This window comes from Triturus cristatus, chromosome 7 (assembly GCF_964204655.1).
Source record: "Triturus cristatus chromosome 7, aTriCri1.1, whole genome shotgun sequence".
Lineage (NCBI taxonomy): Eukaryota > Metazoa > Chordata > Amphibia > Caudata > Salamandridae > Triturus > Triturus cristatus.
Genome location: NC_140590.1, coordinates 305,540,386 through 305,561,102, shown reverse-complemented (window position 1 = coordinate 305,561,102; position 20,717 = coordinate 305,540,386). Strand labels below are relative to the sequence as shown.

The 20,717-nt window shown below is 47.0% G+C and overlaps 1 protein-coding gene across 3 annotated transcripts in view; it reads left to right on the top strand.

Moving 5' to 3' along the window:
* The window catches only part of TTYH1 (tweety family member 1), a 251,606-nt gene that overhangs the window by 26,980 nt on the left and 203,909 nt on the right, over window positions 1–20,717 (top strand). The gene's annotated exons all lie outside the window — the stretch shown is intronic.

Here is a 20,717-nt window from a genome sequence, read left to right as displayed (position 1 = left end):
ATCGGGCCAGGCAAGCAACCAAAAGCAGCCATGGCAAAATTGTTCAAACCAACCTGCTTATGCTGTTCTTCTCGGTACAAAAGGGGGTGGTGATGGACGGAGCATCAGAACCAATCAAACACTCACACCCAGTCAACAGATCTGGGTTTGATCCATCACCATTCTTTAGCCCACTCTGCCACCCCAGTTCAGACATGACCATATGCAAATCAGTCTGACCCTGTGCCTCATGGGAACAGTCCAGCCCGAACTGCCAAGCCATGCCTTCCCTGGACCGGAAACAAGCTTCCTAGGACCGGTTTCTGGCATTTCAGCCGTCTTCAGCCAGGCTTGCTTGAATCCAGTGGCAAAGTGAGCAAGGGACTCACGTCTGAGCATACCCTGCCAACTTATGGCGAACAAAGCGGTACAAAAGGGGGTGGTGATGGACGGAGCATCAGAACCAATCAAACACTCACACCCAGTCAACAGATCTGGGTTTGATCCATCACCATTCTTTAGCCCACTCTGCCACCCCAGTTCAGACATGACCATATGCAAATCAGTCTGACCCTGTGCCTCATGGGAACAGTCCAGCCCGAACTGCCAAGCCATGCCTTCCCTGGACCGGAAACAAGCTTCCTAGGACCGGTTTCTGGCATTTCAGCCGTCTTCAGCCAGGCTTGCTTGAATCCAGTGGCAAAGTGAGCAAGGGACTCACGTCTGAGCATACCCTGCCAACTTATGGCGAACAAAGCGGTACAAAAGGGGGTGGTGATGGACGGAGCATCAGAACCAATCAAACACTCACACCCAGTCAACAGATCTGGGTTTGATCCATCACCATTCTTTAGCCCACTCTGCCACCCCAGTTCAGACATGACCATATGCAAATCAGTCTGACCCTGTGCCTCATGGGAACAGTCCAGCCCGAACTGCCAAGCCATGCCTTCCCTGGACCGGAAACAAGCTTCCTAGGACCGGTTTCTGGCATTTCAGCCGTCTTCAGCCAGGCTTGCTTGAATCCAGTGGCAAAGTGAGCAAGGGACTCACGTCTGAGCATACCCTGCCAACTTATGGCGAACAAAGCGGTACAAAAGGGGGTGGTGATGGACGGAGCATCAGAACCAATCAAACACTCACACCCAGTCAACAGATCTGGGTTTGATCCATCACCATTCTTTAGCCCACTCTGCCACCCCAGTTCAGACATGACCATATGCAAATCAGTCTGACCCTGTGCCTCATGGGAACAGTCCAGCCCGAACTGCCAAGCCATGCCTTCCCTGGACCGGAAACAAGCTTCCTAGGACCGGTTTCTGGCATTTCAGCCGTCTTCAGCCAGGCTTGCTTGAATCCAGTGGCAAAGTGAGCAAGGGACTCACGTCTGAGCATACCCTGCCAACTTATGGCGAACAAAGCGGTACAAAAGGGGGTGGTGATGGACGGAGCATCAGAACCAATCAAACACTCACACCCAGTCAACAGATCTGGGTTTGATCCATCACCATTCTTTAGCCCACTCTGCCACCCCAGTTCAGACATGACCATATGCAAATCAGTCTGACCCTGTGCCTCATGGGAACAGTCCAGCCCGAACTGCCAAGCCATGCCTTCCCTGGACCGGAAACAAGCTTCCTAGGACCGGTTTCTGGCATTTCAGCCGTCTTCAGCCAGGCTTGCTTGAATCCAGTGGCAAAGTGAGCAAGGGACTCACATCTGAGCATACCCTGCCAACTTCTGGCGAACAAAGCGGTACAAAAGGGGGTGGTGATGGACGGAGCATCAGAACCAATCAAACACTCACACCCAGTCAACAGATCTGGGTTTGATCCATCACCATTCTTTAGCCCACTCTGCCACTCCAGTTCAGACATGACCATATGCAAATCAGTCTGACCCTGTGCCTCATGGGAACAGTCCAGCCCGAACTGCCAAGCCATGCCTTCCCTGGACCGGAAACAAGCTTCCTAGGACCGGTTTCTGGCATTTCAGCCGTCTTCAGCCAGGCTTGCTTGAATCCAGTGGCAAAGTGAGCAAGGGACTCACGTCTGAGCATACCCTGCCAACTTATGGCGAACAAAGCGGTACAAAAGGGGGTGGTGATGGACGGAGCATCAGAACCAATCAAACACTCACACCCAGTCAACAGATCTGGGTTTGATCCATCACCATTCTTTAGCCCACTCTGCCACCCCAGTTCAGACATGACCATAGGCAAATCAGTCTGACCCTGTGCCTCATGGGAACAGTCCAGCCCGAACTGCCAAGCCATGCCTTCCCTGGACCAGAAACAAGCTTCCTAGGACCGGTTTCTGGCATTTCAGCCGTCTTCAGCCAGGCTTGCTTGAATCCAGTGGCAAAGTGAGCAAGGGACTCACGTCTGAGCATACCCTGCCAACTTATGGCGAACAAAGCGGTACAAAAGGGGGTGGTGATGGACGGAGCATCAGAACCAATCAAACACTGCCATAAGGCACAGGGTCAGACTGATTTGCATATGGCCATGTCTGAACTGGGGTGGCAGAGTGGGCTAAAGAACGGTGATGGATCAAACCCAGATCTGTTGACTGGGTGTGAGTGTTTGATTGGTTCCGATGCTCCGTCCATCACCACCCCCTTTTGTACTGCTTTGTTCGCCATAAGTTGGCAGGGTATGCTCAGACGTGAGTCCCTTGCTCACTTTGCCACTGGTTTCAAGCAAGCCTGGCTGAAGACGGCTGAAATGCCAGAAACCGGTCCTAGGAAGCTTGTTTGCGGTCCAGGGAAGGCATGGCTTGGCAGTTCGGGCTGGACTGTTCCCATGAGGCACAGGGTCAGACTGATTTGCATATGGTCATGTCTGAACTGGGGTGGCAGAGTGGGCTAAAGAACGGTGATGGATCAAACCCAGATCTGTTGACTGGGTGTGAGTGTTTGATTGGTTCCGATGCTCCGTCCATCACCACCCCCTTTTGTACTGCTATGCTGTTCTTCTCAGTCTGTGTCTCTCTCAGTCTGTGTCTCTCTCAGTCTGTGTCTCTCTCAGTCTGTGTCTCTCTCAGTCTGTGTCTCTCTCAGTCTGTGTGTCTCTCTCTCTCTCTCTCTCTCAGTCTCTCTCTCACTCTCTCTCTCTCACTCTCTCTCTCTCACTCTCGCTCTCTCTCACTCTCTCTCGCTCTCTCTCGCTCTCCTGGGGCATGATGCAAGCTTCTGCAGGCCCTGGCTCAGGTTGTCCTTCTCCCACCAGGGGCTCCGCAACCCGTAAAGGTGGCACCAATCTGCCCAAAACAAATGAATACCCGTGAGATATGGGAGACTCTGGGGCCCCTCATCACATTCTGTACTGGGGCCTTTTTTTGTTACAACACGACTGCTCTCTGAATATTGGGTGAGACATCAACTGTACGGGGGACAGGAGGCTTGATGAGGCAAAATGTCCATATTTTAAAGGAAATTATCAGAGGAATGATGGGGAGTAACATCTGTGTTCAGGAGAGAGAGACAAGACAAACTGTAGAGAGAGACGTAAATGTACAGGGGAGAGAGAATGGTAGGAGAGGGAGGTAAAGGAAGGAAATAGAGAGGCATCTACGTATGGAAAATATTCTAAGGGACGTAAAGAGGGCTAGTGAGAGACCTTTATAAACAGGAGAGTGGAAACAAAGCTTATTGAGAGACGTTCATATACAGGAGAGAGGCAACAAAGCTTAGTGAGAGACCTCCATATACAAGATAGAGGAAACAAAGCTTAGTGAGAGACCTCCATATACAGGAGTGAGGAAACAAAGTTTAGTGAGAGACATTTATATACAGGTGAGAAGAAACAAAGTTTAGTGAGAGACATTCATATGCAGAAGAGAAGAAACAAAGCTTAGTGAGAGACATTCATATGCAGAAGAGAAGAAACAAAGCTTAGTTTAAGACCTCCTGTTAGAAATTGGGGTCTCTAGTTGGCAATGGTTGCACCTTTGTCCAAGTAAGGACCCTTGCTTCTAGTCAGGGTAAGGGAATTACGCCCTTAGACAACCCCTGCTCACCCCGTTGGTTGCTTGGCACAAGCAGACAGGCTTATCTCAGAGGCAGTGTGTAAAGCATTTGTGCACCAAAACAGTAATACAGTGAAAATATTACAAAGGGACACCACGCCAGTATAGAAAAATAGGAAATCTTTGTCTACAGAAAACAAGACCAAAACGACAAAAATCCACCTTACATATATTAAAACATCACCAAAAATATGTTATTCACAAAAATAAAGCTTGTAGCAACAAATAGCTCCACCTGGGGCTATTACAACGTCGTGACAGCTGAAAATCCAAAAGTACGGTGCGGACCGCGAGGTGTTTGGCTTTGGCCCCAGAGTCATACAGACCCCAAAGAACAGTCCCTTGGTAAACAATGAAAACAAAGACGGTGCCCGGCGTCGGGGAGGTGATGCTTTGTTATTGCTGGGCGGCGTAGATTCCTTACAACCACAGGGGAGGTGAGGCATTAGTTCCTTACTGGAATGCAAGGGGGGTTGAGGCGTCGGTTCCTTACAGTTGCCGGGGAGGTGACATCGCTGTGGCATTGAGGCGTCGGTTCCTTACGATGATGCGGGGTCAGTGGATTCGGGAGGTCACCTTACGTAAGGTATCTGCTCCGCGATGATGAAGCACCGGCGTCTGTGAGGTAGGGGCTCCGGTGCGAGTTGAGGAGGTGCGCCATAAGCGTCATGAGCAGTGCCCTCGGCTCCAGTGCAGGCAGCGGCCTCGATGACGCATCAGAGTCAGTATGGTGCGGCGTAGGCAGGCGTCTGGGCTGTGGTGCATATCGGGACATTGCGTGGTGCACTTCACGAGTGGTGTCCAAAGCTTTGTTGCAGGTCGCGGCGTTGCTCGGTGTTACTATTTCCCTTTGTAGCAGCTGTAGCAGCAGTTCCAGGTGCAGGAGGACAGAGAAAATTATATCTTCTTCAAGCAGGATACACAGCAAGGTCTTGGTTCTCTCCTTGGCAGAAACAGCCACTGCAGGCCAACCTCACACAGCTCATAGCAAATGGGCAGTACTTCTCCTTCAGTTTTCCCATCTCTTCTTCTTGGCAGATGCTCCTCTTGAGTCCAGAAGTAAACTAAAGTCCTGGGGTCTGGACCCTAATATGTATACTCGATTTCTCTTTGTTCACTTGTGGCAGAGAGGCTCTTAGCTCAGTCCAAACCAATTCTCTCCTCTCTGGTCCAGCTTCCCGGCAGGAGGTGGAGACAGCATTGTATAAGGCAGACAGGGCCTATTCAGGTGCAAGGAAATCATCTCCTCCCACTACTCTAAATGCAGCCCAGGTCTATTCAGCTCAGCCCTGACTCATCTTATAAGATGTTAAAAATAAACTCCCATTCTATCCTATGGGACAGATAGCCTTTAGAGGTACCTTGGGCCTCCCTGAGGGGTGTTTTACATGTAAGAAAATAGAAGGTTAGGTCCTGGCAAATGGGTGCACATGCCAGGTCGACAGGATGACATGGCAGTACAAACTCTGTGCAGACACCGCAGTGGCAGGTCTGAGAACTCTTTGAATCGCTGCTTGTATGGGTGACGCAATCAGTGCTGCCAACTAGCAGCACTTGATTTACAGGCACTGGGCACACACAATGCACTGTACTAGGGACTTAGTAGTAAGTCAAATAAGCCAATCATGGAAACACTAATTCCTAAACAACCTTTACACAGAGAGCATATGCACTTTAGCACTGATTAGCAGTGGTGAAGTGCCCAGAGTCCTATAGCCAACAAAAACAGGTTCAAAGAATAGGAGGCCAAGAAGCAAAACGTCTGGGGATAAACCCACTGAAAAAGCCAGGTCTAACACCTCCATATACAGGAGAGAGAAAACAAAGCTTAGTAAGAGACATCCATATACAGGAGAGAGGAAATAAAGGTTAGTGAGAGACCTGAGAGGATATAAAGCTTAGTGCGAGACCTCCGTACGCCGTAGAGAGGAAACAAAGCTAAGTGCTAAGGATACAGGAGACCTCCATATACAGGAGAAAGGAAACAAAACTTAGTGAGAGACCTCCATATACAGAAGAGTGAATGAAAGGAAGGGTAGGAAGAAACATCCATATTCAGGAGAGAGTGGAAGATGAAAAGGACAGACAGGAAGAGGAATCCGTATTCAGAAGAGGGGGCAGAGTGAGAGGACGGCCTGAGAGTCCTATACGCCCATATGTGAACAACTAAAAATGCAGCAGCGGCTGGTGCAGGTAAGCACGGTGAGCCATGAGTCGACAGACGATGGAAAAAGGATTTATTTATTTATTTCAATTTTCCCTATTCCTTCGTCTGTCGACTCCCCCCCCTCCTGCCCCGCACCGCCTCACCCCAATGTCCCACTGTCCCACCGCACTTACCTGCACCGTCCACTGCTGTAAAAATGTTGCTTTTTCTGCACTTCGTCATTGTTCTCATCTAATGACTGAGGCCAACATTCTGACTTCTTCTGTTTCCAAGGGGCTCCTTCCCATCAACCTCTGTGCCAAGGGTACTCGTAATAAGAGAGGGCCTGGTTCTAAGGCAGTTGGTCTGTACTTGAAGATACTGGTTTGATTAAAAGTTCACATTTTAAAAGAGCTTCTTTGCAGGTGACAACAAATCTCCTGCTAAGCACCAAGATAGTGTTAAAATGGTCAAGAGGCGAAAACCACTTTATCGAAAGTGCCCGATTCCTTGTAGCAGCTCTTACACCAGGATAGCTACAGTGGTGCCCTGTAACCACTGTAAAATAAATGCAAGTATAAATTCATATCTACATAGTGGTGGTTATACATGGGAATAGTTAATGGATATTTGTATTTTTTTTATAAAATCTCAAAATAGATTAGAGAGATATTACTTCTAAACTATACATTTAGACAAAGGCTAGAAAGTATCAGTTAACCAGGACCAGTATGTAAAGGCTGAAAATGTCAATGGTATACGCATTATAATGTTCCCGAGTGGGTTTTTCATCAAGACAAATTGATATAAGTAATCGCCTAGTAAATGTCCTTCATAATAATGGCACCCCACTTAGCACCATCCCAAGGAGGGAGGGGGGCAAGTGTATGCTAATTAGCCATGGAGGAGGTGTCCATGTTGAGCAGACTGTAAACCGAAGGTGGAGATTGCTCCTGTTCTACCTCATCAGTGACTTTTCCATTGAAGTGTGATGGAATGGAAGAAAAAAGACCGATAAAACATTCTTGCGAGCGAACATAAACCTCCGCCATCTTGGATTGGGGAGGAAGCAGCATGTGTTTTGGATCCAGGCCTAAGCCAAATCTCTCAGGGTTCAGGAGTGTGGCAATGTTTTGAAAGGGAGCATGTGGATTACATTTTGCAGCAACGAGGTTAGGTAGTTATCTTATAAAAAGTGAAGATGGTTCCATAATCCTAGCAGTAGCCATTTGGATCAAGTCTGGATATCTGACCCCAAGGATTAAAAGTTCATAAAAGCTATTTTTCCTTACCTCCAGAGTCCCTCTGGACATACCTTCCTAGCAAAGAGGGGGAAGACAGTTTCCTGATTCTGACCCAGGGACAGTAGAGGCTCTGTATGTGGCTTGTGGCCTTCATTCCTGCTGGGACTACAAAGTTCAAGAAGAATGGTCTAATGGCTGTATGTTTCATGGAGAAAACCTTGCCCAGAGACCCGCAACAGGTGCTTCTTCGAGCTCGAAGCCCGTCTGCTCCGTGCCTGGATTTTGGGAGAGACCTGAGCTTGAACTGGGTTCTCTGATTTGTGGGGAATCGATAGTTGGAAAAATATCAGTGGCGGGTTTCCAACTATTAGCATTCTGTACCCCATCAGTAAAATTGAACTAACCAAAAACTGAGTACTTTTCGGAGGTTCAATGGATGACCTGGATGAAGCTAGTCTGAGTTTTTTTCCCCTCTCCAAAGCTCCTCCGCAAGAGCTCTCACAAGCCAATCCATCCCTCTGGAGCCTTTTTCAGCCTACTTTTGAGACCCCTCCTCAAGGCTAACTTGATTAGGAACTATTCAAGGGCACTCAGATGGTGCATTCAAAGACCCGGCATCCAGGATAGGCTGTTGAGAGGTGCAATAAATCAAGACCTATTGGTTTTGCTAATGTTTGTTCTCTATTTTGTCATTATTGCTTTTTTGGATATTTGTTGGTAGTGAGCTAAAAAAAATATCTGTTATAAAATTTGTTTGGCCAACACATTCTTTTCAACTGTTCCTATGACTCAATAGCGGTATCCTTGCAGTCTTTCCCTATGGAAAACCCGACTCCCTCTCCATGCCTGATCTAAAGGTAAATCTTAACCATGGCCACAACAAAGTGTGACATATAAATACCGTAAAGATTTCTATGGCTTGGTGCTTTCAGGTCCACCAGGCAGGGGTGGTGTTGGGGAAGGTTTGCCTTTGATCACAATCATCCCTCTGCCTGGCAGGTGATGTGAGTTCCTTACTGGTAGGAAGAGACATCCATATTCAGTGGCAATAGGAAGAGAGAGCAGGAGAGTGAGAGAAAGGAATAAAGAGTGGCGTGAAGGACAATGAGATATATATTTGCATGGGAGCGCGGTAAAGCGAAGAGTGCAACCCACCCGTTGGGTCATGGAGAAGAAATACGAGGCTGTGATTAGAGAAACATATTCAGACGAAAGATGGAAAGGAAGGATACAGGAGACTTCAAGATACAAAGAAAAGGGATAGGGAGAGATACTAGAGAGTGAAAGGAACTATAGTCAAATCCATTAGCGTGCATGAGAGAGGAGGAAAGGAAGGAGAGAGAGAGAGGAAAGGATACCTACATTCATGTACATGAGAGGGGAAAGGAAGGACATGAGGAGACATATTAAAGAGATTGACAGGGAAAAGAACTTTAATGAGAAACATTCATGTTTCTCATTAAAGTTAAGGGTAGGAGCGGGAGACATTTTGATGCACAATAGAGGGAAGGAAATGAAAGGCGGCTGAACTTTCCTGGACAACAGAGGGGAAAATGGCAGTATAGGGAGAGATACCCATATATTGAAGAAGGAGAAATAAACAGAAGCCGGGAAGGAACATCTATATACAAGAAGGAAACGTGGGAGGGCATGAGAGTGAAAGGAGGGCTAGGCGACATCCATACCCAGAAGAGAGGAAGGCAGGGGAGAAACGTCCGTAAACAGGAGAGAGGGGATGGATGGCATGGTAGAGACATCCACACATGGAAAATAGAAGGAGAGAAAGGATGGCAAGGGAGAGACATCCATAAACAGAAGAGAGGGGAGGGAATGGGTGTCTAGGAAGACAAATCCATACATGGGAGAGGAGGGGAGGAAAGCTAGGGAGAAACATCCATAAAGAGGAGAAAGAGGTAGGGAATGGTTGGCTAGGAAGAGACATCCATACATGGGGGGGTGGGGAAAGCTAGCGACAAACATCCATAAATAGGAGAGGTAGAGAGGGAAAGGAAGGCATCCATATATGGGGGGGGGGAGCTAGGGAGAAACATCCATAAACAGGAGACATGGAGAGAAAAAAAGAAGGCTAGTTAGAGACATTCATCTATGGGAGGGGGAGCTAGGGAGAAACATCCATAAATATGAAAGACAGAGAGGGAAAGGAAGGCTATGGAGAGACAGCCATATATGGGACACAAGGGGGCAGGGCGAGTCTAGAAAGTGACATCCATATATGGTAAAGAGGGGGTGGCAAAGGAAGGCCAGAGAGAAACATCCAGAAACAGGAGAGGGGAAGGAAAGCTAGTTAAAGACATCAATGAATGACATTGGGGAGGAGGAATTCTAGGAAGAGACATCCATACAAGAAAAGGTAGAGGGGGAGGGAAAATAATGCTAGCGAGAAACATCCATAAACCGGAGAGAGAGAGGAAGGCTAGGAAGAGACATCCATATATGGGAGAGAGGGGGAGGCTAGGGAGAAACATCCATACACAGGAGCGACAGAGAGGGAAAGGAAGGCAAGGAAAATACATCAATATATGTGCGAGAGTAGGAGGAAGGCTGGAGAGAAGCATTTACAAATAGGAGAGACAGAGAACGACAGTAAAAAAAAGGTTATGAAGAGACATCCTTGTATGCGAGGGACAGAGAGGGAGGGAAACGAAGACTATGAAGAAAGAGACATCCACACATAAGGAAGTGGGGGGAGAAGGGAGTTTTTGGGAGAGACCGCATCAAATAGTAGAGAGTGAAAGGGAAAGGAATGTTAGGAATAGACTTCCATATACATATAAGAGAGGGAAAGGAAATCTAGGGAGAGACATGCATATATACGAGAGCAGAGATTTCGATGTACATAACGGAGAGTGACGGACGTGGAAAAACTATACAAAGGATTATAGAGAGATGTAGAGGAAGGAGAAAGGGAGCCAAGAAACATTGCTAGCCCAGCTGTCATGTGACCCCGGTTCAAGCAGCCATTTTAGCCTCCATTCTGCGTTCTGGGAGTTGCCGTTTTGCTTTTACCACTATGAATACCGACTTCAAAAATCACAACGTGCCAAGATCAGTCGGCTAAAAAAAATCAGGACCGGTGGAAAGTGCCATGCGAGACTTGGACCATGATATAGCTGAGCGTGGACAAAACGACAAAAGAAAGAACGGGAAAAACAACCAGAAGAGAGAAAGAGTGAGACAGGAAGGGGGAGACACCAGTTGGAATGGAGTAAGAGTCCATGATCTAGGGGGGTCTTGGTGTAGTGTGGCCAGGAGTCCCAGAACTGCCATAGAGTCCTTGATATTTGAAATTGAGCCCATATCCCGGTATTCATATAGGGATAACAGAGCATAGAGATGGCAACCTTTCCTGTGTTCCAGTGTGGAACTAGTAGCCCTTTTCAGAAAGCAATTTAATTAACACTCATGATTGTGTAAAAAATTGCTCTTAACTTCACCTTCTTGCCTCTTACAGTTTTCTATGTCAATTACGTGATTCTGTAGCTCTTGGTCGATGAAAACCTGTAGTACTACTTCTTTGAGTGAGGAATGTCCCTATTTCTTGTTTTTCTGAGTTTGCTCACCCCATCATGGTGGGAAGACAGGACACTCAGGACAGGGCAAGGGAGGGACATGTAGGAATATTAGACATGCCCAGCGAAAGGAAGACCAGCTTGAGAGACAGCCGGAAAGGCTCACGTGCGTGCTTTCCGTGGCGCCCCCCTGCCTGGTAACAGCAGCCCACGAGCGGCGGATCTGAAAGTGGGTCAGAGGCGGCCTTTCAGCTGAGTGTGTGCATCGGCTCCCCGTCCCACGCGCACGCCCACGCAGGCAGAGCATTAGCATAGAGCTCACGCGGAGCTTATCCTGCGGGAGTGGGCCCTGCTCGGCAGCGCGCGCCCCCAGAAGCGGCTGCACCTGGCACAGCTTTGCGGGCCCTTCCATGCCTGGCCTCTCTCTTCTTCTCCCGCACGCTCCGCCCTCGTAGTGTTGGCGCACCAAGGGATGTGCCATCTTTAACGTAGAAGAAATCTCTGCATATGGCTTCCATCCCACACTCTTTGCTCGCCTCCAGATATAAATAAAATGCCTGTACTATTTTTCATGATGCTTTCCAGCCCATCTATATAGATCACTTTTAATTTCTCTTGGATCCCAAGCAGGCGCCGTGACTTATTAGCCTTCAGAAGGTCCAGACGTATAGTCTACATTACACTGCATTGTGGATTTTTTGAGCCCATTACTTACACCGTGTCACTGTTCCCATTAAATGTTGCAGTCCGGCTGCCCAGATGGCATAGATCTTCTAACTCCGAAACACATTCATTCAACACTTGAAGGGCATCTGAGGCCAAGTGGTAGGATCTGGGCCTGATTGTATCTGCAAATGAGGTAAACTGACCCTCCTGTGCCTTTGGCAATACTGATTAGAGCGGCCATCTTGAAATGTGAGGTCCAACAACACATTACCTCCTTGTCCATCTACCTCTCACAGTCCTTAGGTATGAGTTTATCTCCATTCATGCAGAACCTATTGATCAAACTTGACTTCCTTCCCAAACCAAGATGGCCCCATCTATATCAGTACAAATACCTCACATCCTGGGAATTTTTCTGCAGCCGATTACCATCTTGGCTACAGGTATGTTTTTCAATTTTTTCCTTTTATTATTTCACACCTGCTACAGTGGTTTGTTTTTGCTTTTTCTTGGTCATGCTAGTAGGCAGGGCATGCAAACCCATAGGGGGTTTCTGTGGCCTGCTGAGCAGCATGTGACGATGCCGGGTGTATCTTTTATAGATTATATTTATGTTTTGAAATTTTTGTTTTTTGTTTCAAAATATTTCCCTTGGCTTAATTTGCCGCTTTGAAGGTTTCCGAGGGGTGTGCAGCACTTGTTCGGCTGTCCAGTGCGATGTTACTGAGATCGGCAGACACATGGATTCTGCCTGATCTCAAAATGGTGCATTCGCTTTGCCTAGGTGGCGGTTCTTGCAGTTCTGCCTCTCCTTTACGAGTCGGGATCGCGCAGCGAAGACGCGGCTGACATGGTTTCCATCTGGCTTTTAAGGAAGTTTGGGGCATATCAACAACAACCGGCGATAATTATCTCTAAGCGCTCTTAGCGTGAGGATAATTATCGCCGGCTAGCGTGAATTTTTATCGCTGAGATAGCGTGCTATTAGCAACGCTTATCTCAATAGCGATAAAAATCCTCACGCTAACAGGCTAACGTGAGATTATCGCTGGAAACCCAGCGATAATCTCACGTTAGCTTGTTGATAGGGACAGGCAAACTTAGCCATGATATCCACCTTACATAGGATATCATGGCTAAGTCAGAAAAATACCAGATGTAAAAAAGCAGCGTTAATCGCGGTTAGCGCTGCTTTTTTTGTCTCTAACAGGGTTAGCGACATTCTTGATAATAGGAGAAATGTCGCTTAGCGACATTTCTCCTATTATTTTACTCTGGAACGCCCCCTTTGCATCTCATTAGAGATGCAAGGGGAAGCGTAGAGTAAAAGGGTGCTAACATGCAAATTTGCGTGTTAGCACCCTGTTGTTGATAGGGCGCTAGTTTTATCTCCGCTTTTTTGGCTTTTAAAGCCAAAAAAGCAGAGATAAAGCCCTTGTTGATATGCCCCCTGGTTCCTGTGCCAGGCTGGTTACCGTTTGCATTTTCCAGGTGAATCTAAGGCGTTTGGAGGTATTTCTTCGAGGTCCTGGTGCCCCTTTCAGCTTGTTGACTGTTTGGCTGGAGGATTTGTCTTTGGCAGCCATGAGCTATTCAGAGGAAATCACAGTGGTGGTAGGGCTATCTGCACAGGCATCTGTAACTCCCAATCTCCAGGCCATTATTGCAGCTGCAGTAGAAGCTGGGTTTTGTGCCCGGGAGTGAGCTCCTCCTCCTGCAAAAGTGCCTAGAATGGATCCTTCCAAGGAGGGGCATGAGGATGACCTGAAGTCCCGTTTTGGGCACGGCACCGATTTGCAGCATGTTCAGGACAATTTGGGCTTTGCTGTTTCAGATCAGGAACTGGCTGATGATGATTTTTTTCTCGCATTGTCAGTGGGATGAGGGTGAATCGTTGCTCTTGCATGCTTCCATTCGCAGTGTTCCTTATGAATGAATGGAAGGATGATGAAAAGCTGTTATTCCCTCACTTCATGTTGAAACGTTACCCACTGGAGAAGTTTGAGGAGGAATTCCCAGCTTCTGGGAAAATTGGTAATGTCATGGCTGGGTGTTCCACCCAAGGCGCTGTGGTGTCGGAAGATTCTCTACCATCTGACACTGTTGACAAGAAGGTGGAAGGGGTACTGAAATGGGCTTATATGGCTTCAACGTTTGTGGTCCGCGTGAATGCCTACTCCACTTATGCCATTCAGTCTCTCCTTAAGGACTTGTATTCCTTGGCAGATAAGGTGCAGAAGGGTGCGGATTTCTCTGCACTCTCGTCGTTCATGGAGCAACAGGTGTGGTTTCTTTCCAACATTACATTTGACAATCTCTGAGCTTCTGCAGTGGCTTCTAGTGTTGCCATTGCGCCCTGCACAGCATTTGGATGTACTCGTGGAAAGCGGATGCTGCTCAGAAGGCGGTCCTTTCGATACTGGCGTTTACAGGTTCCAAGGCTTTTGGCATTGATTTGGAGGAGCTTAACAAATAATCTGCAGAGAATAGGAAGTTGGTTACTCCTGTTCAGCCTGCCGCCATGGTCAGAAGTTTTGGTTACAAACAGGCTTTTCCATCTGGGGCAGGGCTCCTCAGCTCCAGCCCTTTTGTAGCAGGGGTTATGGCCTGGGTACCCCTGCTGCTGGCAGATCCCAGTACTATGCAGCTGCTGCAGCTGACCCCACCTCTACCAAAGCATGATTGCTCCAGTTTTCGTCCAGTGGGGTGGTCGACTATGGTTCTTTCTGAACTGATGGGCTTGGACCATTCCAGATTAATGGGCTGTCCTAATAGTCTTAGACAGATACAGCATAAATTTCAGCAGCACTCCTGGTCACCATTTTTTGGAGATTCCTGCTTCTCCTTCCCCAGAGAAGTTAACAGCACTACTACAAGGGATTCAGTTGCTGCTCCAGAAGGCTATTTTCCATGGATATTATTTCCTGCATTTCTTGGTGCGAAAAAGGCATCAGAAGAGTTCCGCCCGGTACTGGACCTGGAGGGGGTCAATCAGTTTAACCCTCATGTATCCTTCAAGATGGTGTTTCTCAAGCTGATTCTGCCACTCTTGAGGAAGAGTGAGTTTCTAACTTTCATCGATCTCATGGGTGCTTACCTACATGTCCCGTGCATCCATCGCAGCAGAATGACTCTGGTTCACTGTCCAAGGCAACCACTACCAGTTCTAGGTCCTGTCCTTTGGGCTGGCATCTGCTCCAAGGTTGTTCACCATGCTGTAAGACCCTTTGGTGGATATTTTACATTAAGAAGGTGTCCAGATTTTCCAATATCCTGATGACTGGATGATTGCCTCTTGTTCTTTTTCCAAGGCCCAGTCGGAGGTTCACAGGGTAACCACACTGTTGCAGAAATAAAGCTTCTTGATCAACTGGAAGAAGTCCCAGGTCCAGCCATCCCAAGCTCTCCTCTTCATTGGGGCATGCCTCCAGATGGGCGTGTGGGAGGTCTTGGTGTCGGAGGAGTGCTGTGTTCATCTCTGCTCTCATTTGCCCTCTCTCCTTCTTTGCCCATCGGCGTCTACAAGGACATGGCTTTGCTGTCAGGGGGAGATGTCCTCTACATTGGCCCTGGTTCCTTGGGGAGGTGCACCTGTATACACTTGTACACCATCTCCTGAGGCATTGGAACTAGTAGTCTGGTGTGTATGAGACACTCGTTCCGGTGTCTTCTCAGATCCGCAGGGATCCCCAGTGGTGGTTGGACCCCGCTCATCTGAGCTGGGTTTTTTTTTTATTCCCCTTTCGGTTACAGTTCTCACGACTGATGCCAGTGGGATAGGATAGGGTGCCCCTCTGGGGGATTCCACAGCATAGGGAAGATGAAATCGGTTGAAGGTTCTTCCATCTTTGAATTAGAAGGAGCTGGCAACATTCTTGAAGGCCTTTTATTTTTCCATCCTCTGTTGTTACACTCTGTGGTGGACATGCAGACAAAACCTCAGATTGTCCGCTCCTAGCTGAACAGTCAGGACGACATGTGTCCCCCTCTGTTTCTCCTTTCCTAGACGATTTGCCTGTGGGCCGAGTCCCATCTCCTGTCTCTCTTGACAGTTTATCTTCAAGGGAACGAGAATGGGCCTGCCCAAGGTCTGAGTCGGAGATTTTCATCCTCTGTGAGGATGTGTCTGATTCTGACGATCTTCCAGGCTATTCTGGGTCAGTTTGGTCACCTGTAGCTGGATTTGTTCGCCACCAAGGAGAATGCCATTCTCCCCCACTTTTGCAGCCTGGTTCCGTCTTCGAGAGCTTGGGCAGTGGATGCTCTGGCTGTTCCGTGGCCCAGGGGTCTCCTTTACTGTTTTTCTCCCATTCCTCTCCTCCCTTGGGTGGTTCAGAAGGTGGTACAGGACCAGATGGAGATTGTGTTGATTGCCCCGGTTTATTTGATGCGTCCTTTCCGCCCTTGTATTCTCAGTCTGTCAGTCAGGCCCCATTTGGTGTTGCCGATACATCCATCCCAGCCGTGTCTGTCACTTCTGCCGCTGGACATTCTTCACAAGTTGAGGCTTGTCGTTTGGTACTTGAGAGGCAGTCCCTCTTAGACCAGAGGTGCTCTTTGGATGTTGCAGCGCTGATCTAGCAGTCCCAGCGACCTTCTACTCTTCAGGCTTATGGCTGCCATTGGTGTAATTTTTCTGTCTGGTGTTAGGAGAATGGGTTTTCCTCTTAGTTTTTTGAGCCTATGGCTGTGCTAGAGTTAGTCAGTGGGTGGCTGTTCAAGCTTTTTGTGGGGCTGGTGTTTTTTCTGTTGACCCTCTTGCAGCTTGCTTCGGGCAGAATTGTTTTCTTTGGTGTCTGGTTGTTCACTACCGAGTGCCTCTTTGGGATTTCCTTCTGGTTCTGCAGGGTTTGCAGGAGGCTCCGTTTGAGCTTTTGGAGTCACCTGACTGCAAGTTTTTTTCGGCCGAGGTTGTTTTTCTGGCGGCCATTTCCTCTGGGAGTTGGGTTGGGGGGATTTGGGTGTTGTTATCCTCCCCTCCTTCCTTTGTTTTATCCTGGCAAGGTAGTGCTTCATCCTAGTTCAGCCTTTGTCCCTAAAGTGGTGTCCTCTTGAAATTTGGATTCTGAAATTGTTTTGCCTACCTTTTTTCTGTCTCCTTTGTTTGATTATGAGGTGCATTTACTTTCTTTGGATATACATCATGTGCTTTCAGTGTATTTGCAAGGCACTACTGTGTCTCGCAAGTTTGTCTCCCATGGTCTGACGATAAGGGGTTGCAAGCCTTATCTTTCTCTTGTCCCATTGGATTAAGTTGACCATTTCTCATTCCTATTCTTTGGCTGACTAACCTGTCCTGGAGTCTTTTTATGGGAGGTCTACTAGAGGTAATTCTGCCTCCTGGGCGGTATATAAGGGGGCTGTTATTCGGGACATTTATTTTGCTAACGCTTGGGGATTGCCCCACACGATTATGACCCATTCCCATTTGCAGTTGGGTAGTGATGTGTCCTCTGATTTTGGTACTGCTGTCTTGAGTCTGTTGGTCCTCCTGCAGTGTAATGCTGTTTGCGTCATGGCATGACATTAGCTTGTTATGGTATGTTTGTCAAAATCAGTTTCTTGGCTTGGATCCATACTCATACAAAAACGACTATCTGGCACATGCATCAACAATGCCATTTGCTATTCCTTAATAGCGAAAATTAAGGATTCGCTAATAAGGAATAGCAAAAGGCTATGCATGTAGAAATCGCTTACAAAATAGCGATTTCTAAGCATTCCTTAATTGCTACTCGAGGCCCATAGGAATGAATGGGAAGACTTTCTCAATTTGCGATTCTCAATTAGAGAATCGCAAATTGCTCATGCAATTTCGAGGGTGCCAGGGTGTCAAAAGGACACCCTGTTGCACCCCTGAAATATGCATATGAGTACATCTTGCACACACACATGCCCCAAGGTCATGTGTGTGTGTAAAATGGAACTTTGAAAAATGCACTTTAGTGCATTTTTCAAAGTTTTTGCAAATTACCATGAAGTTCAACTTCATGGTAATTTGCTCCCCCTATTAGCGAAATCGCTGATTTTTTAACTCTAATGCATTGCATTTAAGGAATCTCAATTTGGGATTCCTTAAATGCAATCGCAATTTAAGGAATCGCTATTTAGAGATTCCTTAAATTGCGATTTTTGCATTTGGGATGATGCATCCCAAATGCAAAAATACCGGTCGCAAAGGGGCAGATTCTGCTAATCTGCCCGTTTGCGACCAGTTTTCTCGTTGATGCATGTGGCCCCAAGAGAGGAAGATGGATGAGGCGGTATTGCCCTGTTACTTACTGGTAAATTTAATTACTCCGAGTCCATGTCTTTCTCGTCACAGTCCTGAGTTCCTGCTCAACTCTTCCTGCTGTTCAACTGATTTCTTTTGATGCTTAATTATTTCAGGATGTCCTTCCCAAGAAGTGAGGTATTTGTACTCCTATGGATGGGGGCCATCTTGAATTTGAAGGACTTCAAGTTTGGTAATTAGGTTCTGCTTCAATGGACATAAGCTCATATGTAAGGACTGTGATGAGGAACATGTAGACTCAGATTAGTGAAATTTACTGGTAATTAACCGGGCATTCCTATCATCTAGCATTACCTACAGGCACACGGTCTGGTGTGTCTAACTACCCCTTGAGTGAGCTAGTTACTCAAGAGGCATGTGCAAGTTTAGTGGTTATGCCTTGTTGTAAGTTAGATAGAGTGCTCTAGAGAGGGAGAATGCCCATTTCCCACACTTATGAAACGCCAATGAATGCATAGTACAAAATATATTGTAACACAGAAGTTAATACTACCGGAAAATGTCAACATATGGGTTGTGCACAAACCTGAGTAAAAGGTATCAGATACAAGATGCCATTGACAAATCAGCACGTCATAAATCTAGAAAATATTATTTTGGAAAATCGCATTGATATCTGGAACTTTGCAAAACAGTGGTATGCTAGGTAGAAGCCTTCAGTAATATTAAAGAACAAGCTTTTGTAAGGCCATTAGGTCTGGCCTTTTGTTAATGTTGGTTTTTGGGAATCATTGGGCGACATTTTGTGTGTTGCCCCCAGCTACCCTAGAAAGAAAATCTCTTACAACATTATGGAAGTTGGGCGGATGGCTCCGTCACTTTGAACAGACTGCATAGGCTGAGTTAAGATGTATACTCCAAAAAGTGAGTGATGGAAAAAAGTCAGAAGATGACGTTTGTGTTTTAAGTGGTGAGCCTAAAAGACATACATTATTGTATAATAGATATTTTTGACAAAGCACCTCTATTTTCATTTAATCATAAGCAAAGACTGTCCTGTGCACTAGTACTTTGTAAAAAAAAGAACCAGCTATAATCTCAACATATCATCATGACTGCAAAGTAAAAACAAGCATTGGCATAGCCAATAGGTCTCGCCTTTGGAACTGTATAAGTGTTTAGCCATGCTACAGTTGCATAACTAAATACTTATACGGTCCCAAAAGCGAGACCTATTGGCTATGCCAAGCGGCCGTGAAAGTGATTGCGATCAAACATCAAAGCGGCCGTGAAAGTGAAAGTAATGCGGTGAAGCGCGCGCGCCCGCGCACATGCACTGTAGCTCTAGGCTGGCCTGGTAGCACTTTTTGGAGCCCTCTCAATAAGTCTTGACAGACCAGCGCATGCGCTGGGTCAGGCGAGACCTAATGAATGCACAAGGGTGATTAGTGAATGGCACTGTGTCTGTATGACAGGCTGAGGCTTCTATGCAGCAAACAATTCCTAAATAAAAAGCCATATATCAGAAATTGAACTGTCGACATGTCAGCAAAGTAAATACACCAAAGAGTACACATTGACTTTCAATTAGAAACTAAACATGGTGTGACATATACAATCTAGCAAAAGGGCTACCCGATCTCCATCACAAACATTCTAATTTGAGCTGACATGTGACAGCCTAACTATTCTCATAATGTCAAGGGTTTGACGGACAGTCCATTACTTGTGCTGCAGTGTTGTGGCAATGGGCTCCACTGGATTCTGGCTCTGTCCTAGGCGACAATGTGTTTGCCAAAAGAAGAGGAAGATTAGTGATGGGTGACTTCTTATCAAAGGATGCGACTTTGGGTTAGACGCAGTGGATGGAAGCAAGCTCTGGCTCACCCAGGCTCCAATGCAGTCAAGAGAAGCTGTGACGTGGACAGACAAGGGGCAGCTCATATATAAGGAGCACTTAAATGTCCTCCAGAGCCCTAGAGATGAAAAATTACCATTTTATTTTTCATCATCCTGCCCTGAACCAATGTCAGGATAGGGCGATGCCTGCTGAGTAGAAGCGCATAGGTGTGGTGGGAAGAGGGCTGCCTGTGCACTGTTTAAAGTGTGCATTTTTTGAGGGTCGGATGTCTTGCGACGGCCATCCTGACAAGCGCACTTTAAACCTGTCAACCCAGTTGTCTTTATACATCTGGGTTGAGAGTAAGTGCAGGTGTCCAGTGCGCTGGGACAAGCCTCTCCCTTCAATCAGGGCGCTACTCTCATGCTGGTTAACAGCATGTGAGCAGCACCAGGATTGGTCAAGGAAGTTTGCTGGGGCCCGCACTGTAGTCTCAGGAGAAGAGGTGCGGAGCTTGGAGGACGTTGTATCATCTGTAGATAGGTGAGTTGTGATGTTACTTTTTTTATTTTTATTTACACGTCAGCACCCACCTATTTCCCCGCCTCTCCCTCCATAGATGCCAACTGCCACTGGGACAGACTGCAGGAATCCAACCTCACCTGAAGATACATTTGGTATCAATGGCATCAAAATGTAATTTCACCCCAAGTTCAGACAAATTGTGCAAAAAAGAGGCTATGAGTCAGTTGAAGGTAACCAGTGTAAAATGTGGCCTTTGTGAGCTCCCCACCTTCACGCGTCAATGATTCGATCATTAGACTATAGATTTCTTCCACAATCAGGTAAACTGACTGTGCAGTGAAAGTAGGAATTTGTGTCTTTTTTCTGCACCACTTGCCTCTGACAGAAAAAGCCGAGGGCGTCAATTGATCAAAGCTTGACTCCCTTATGTGATGAATGACTAATTACGTGCCTTTCAAAATGTCTTCAAAGGAGGAGGTTATGAATTACAAGTGAGGTATAAATACAAGTAGATTGTAACTGCT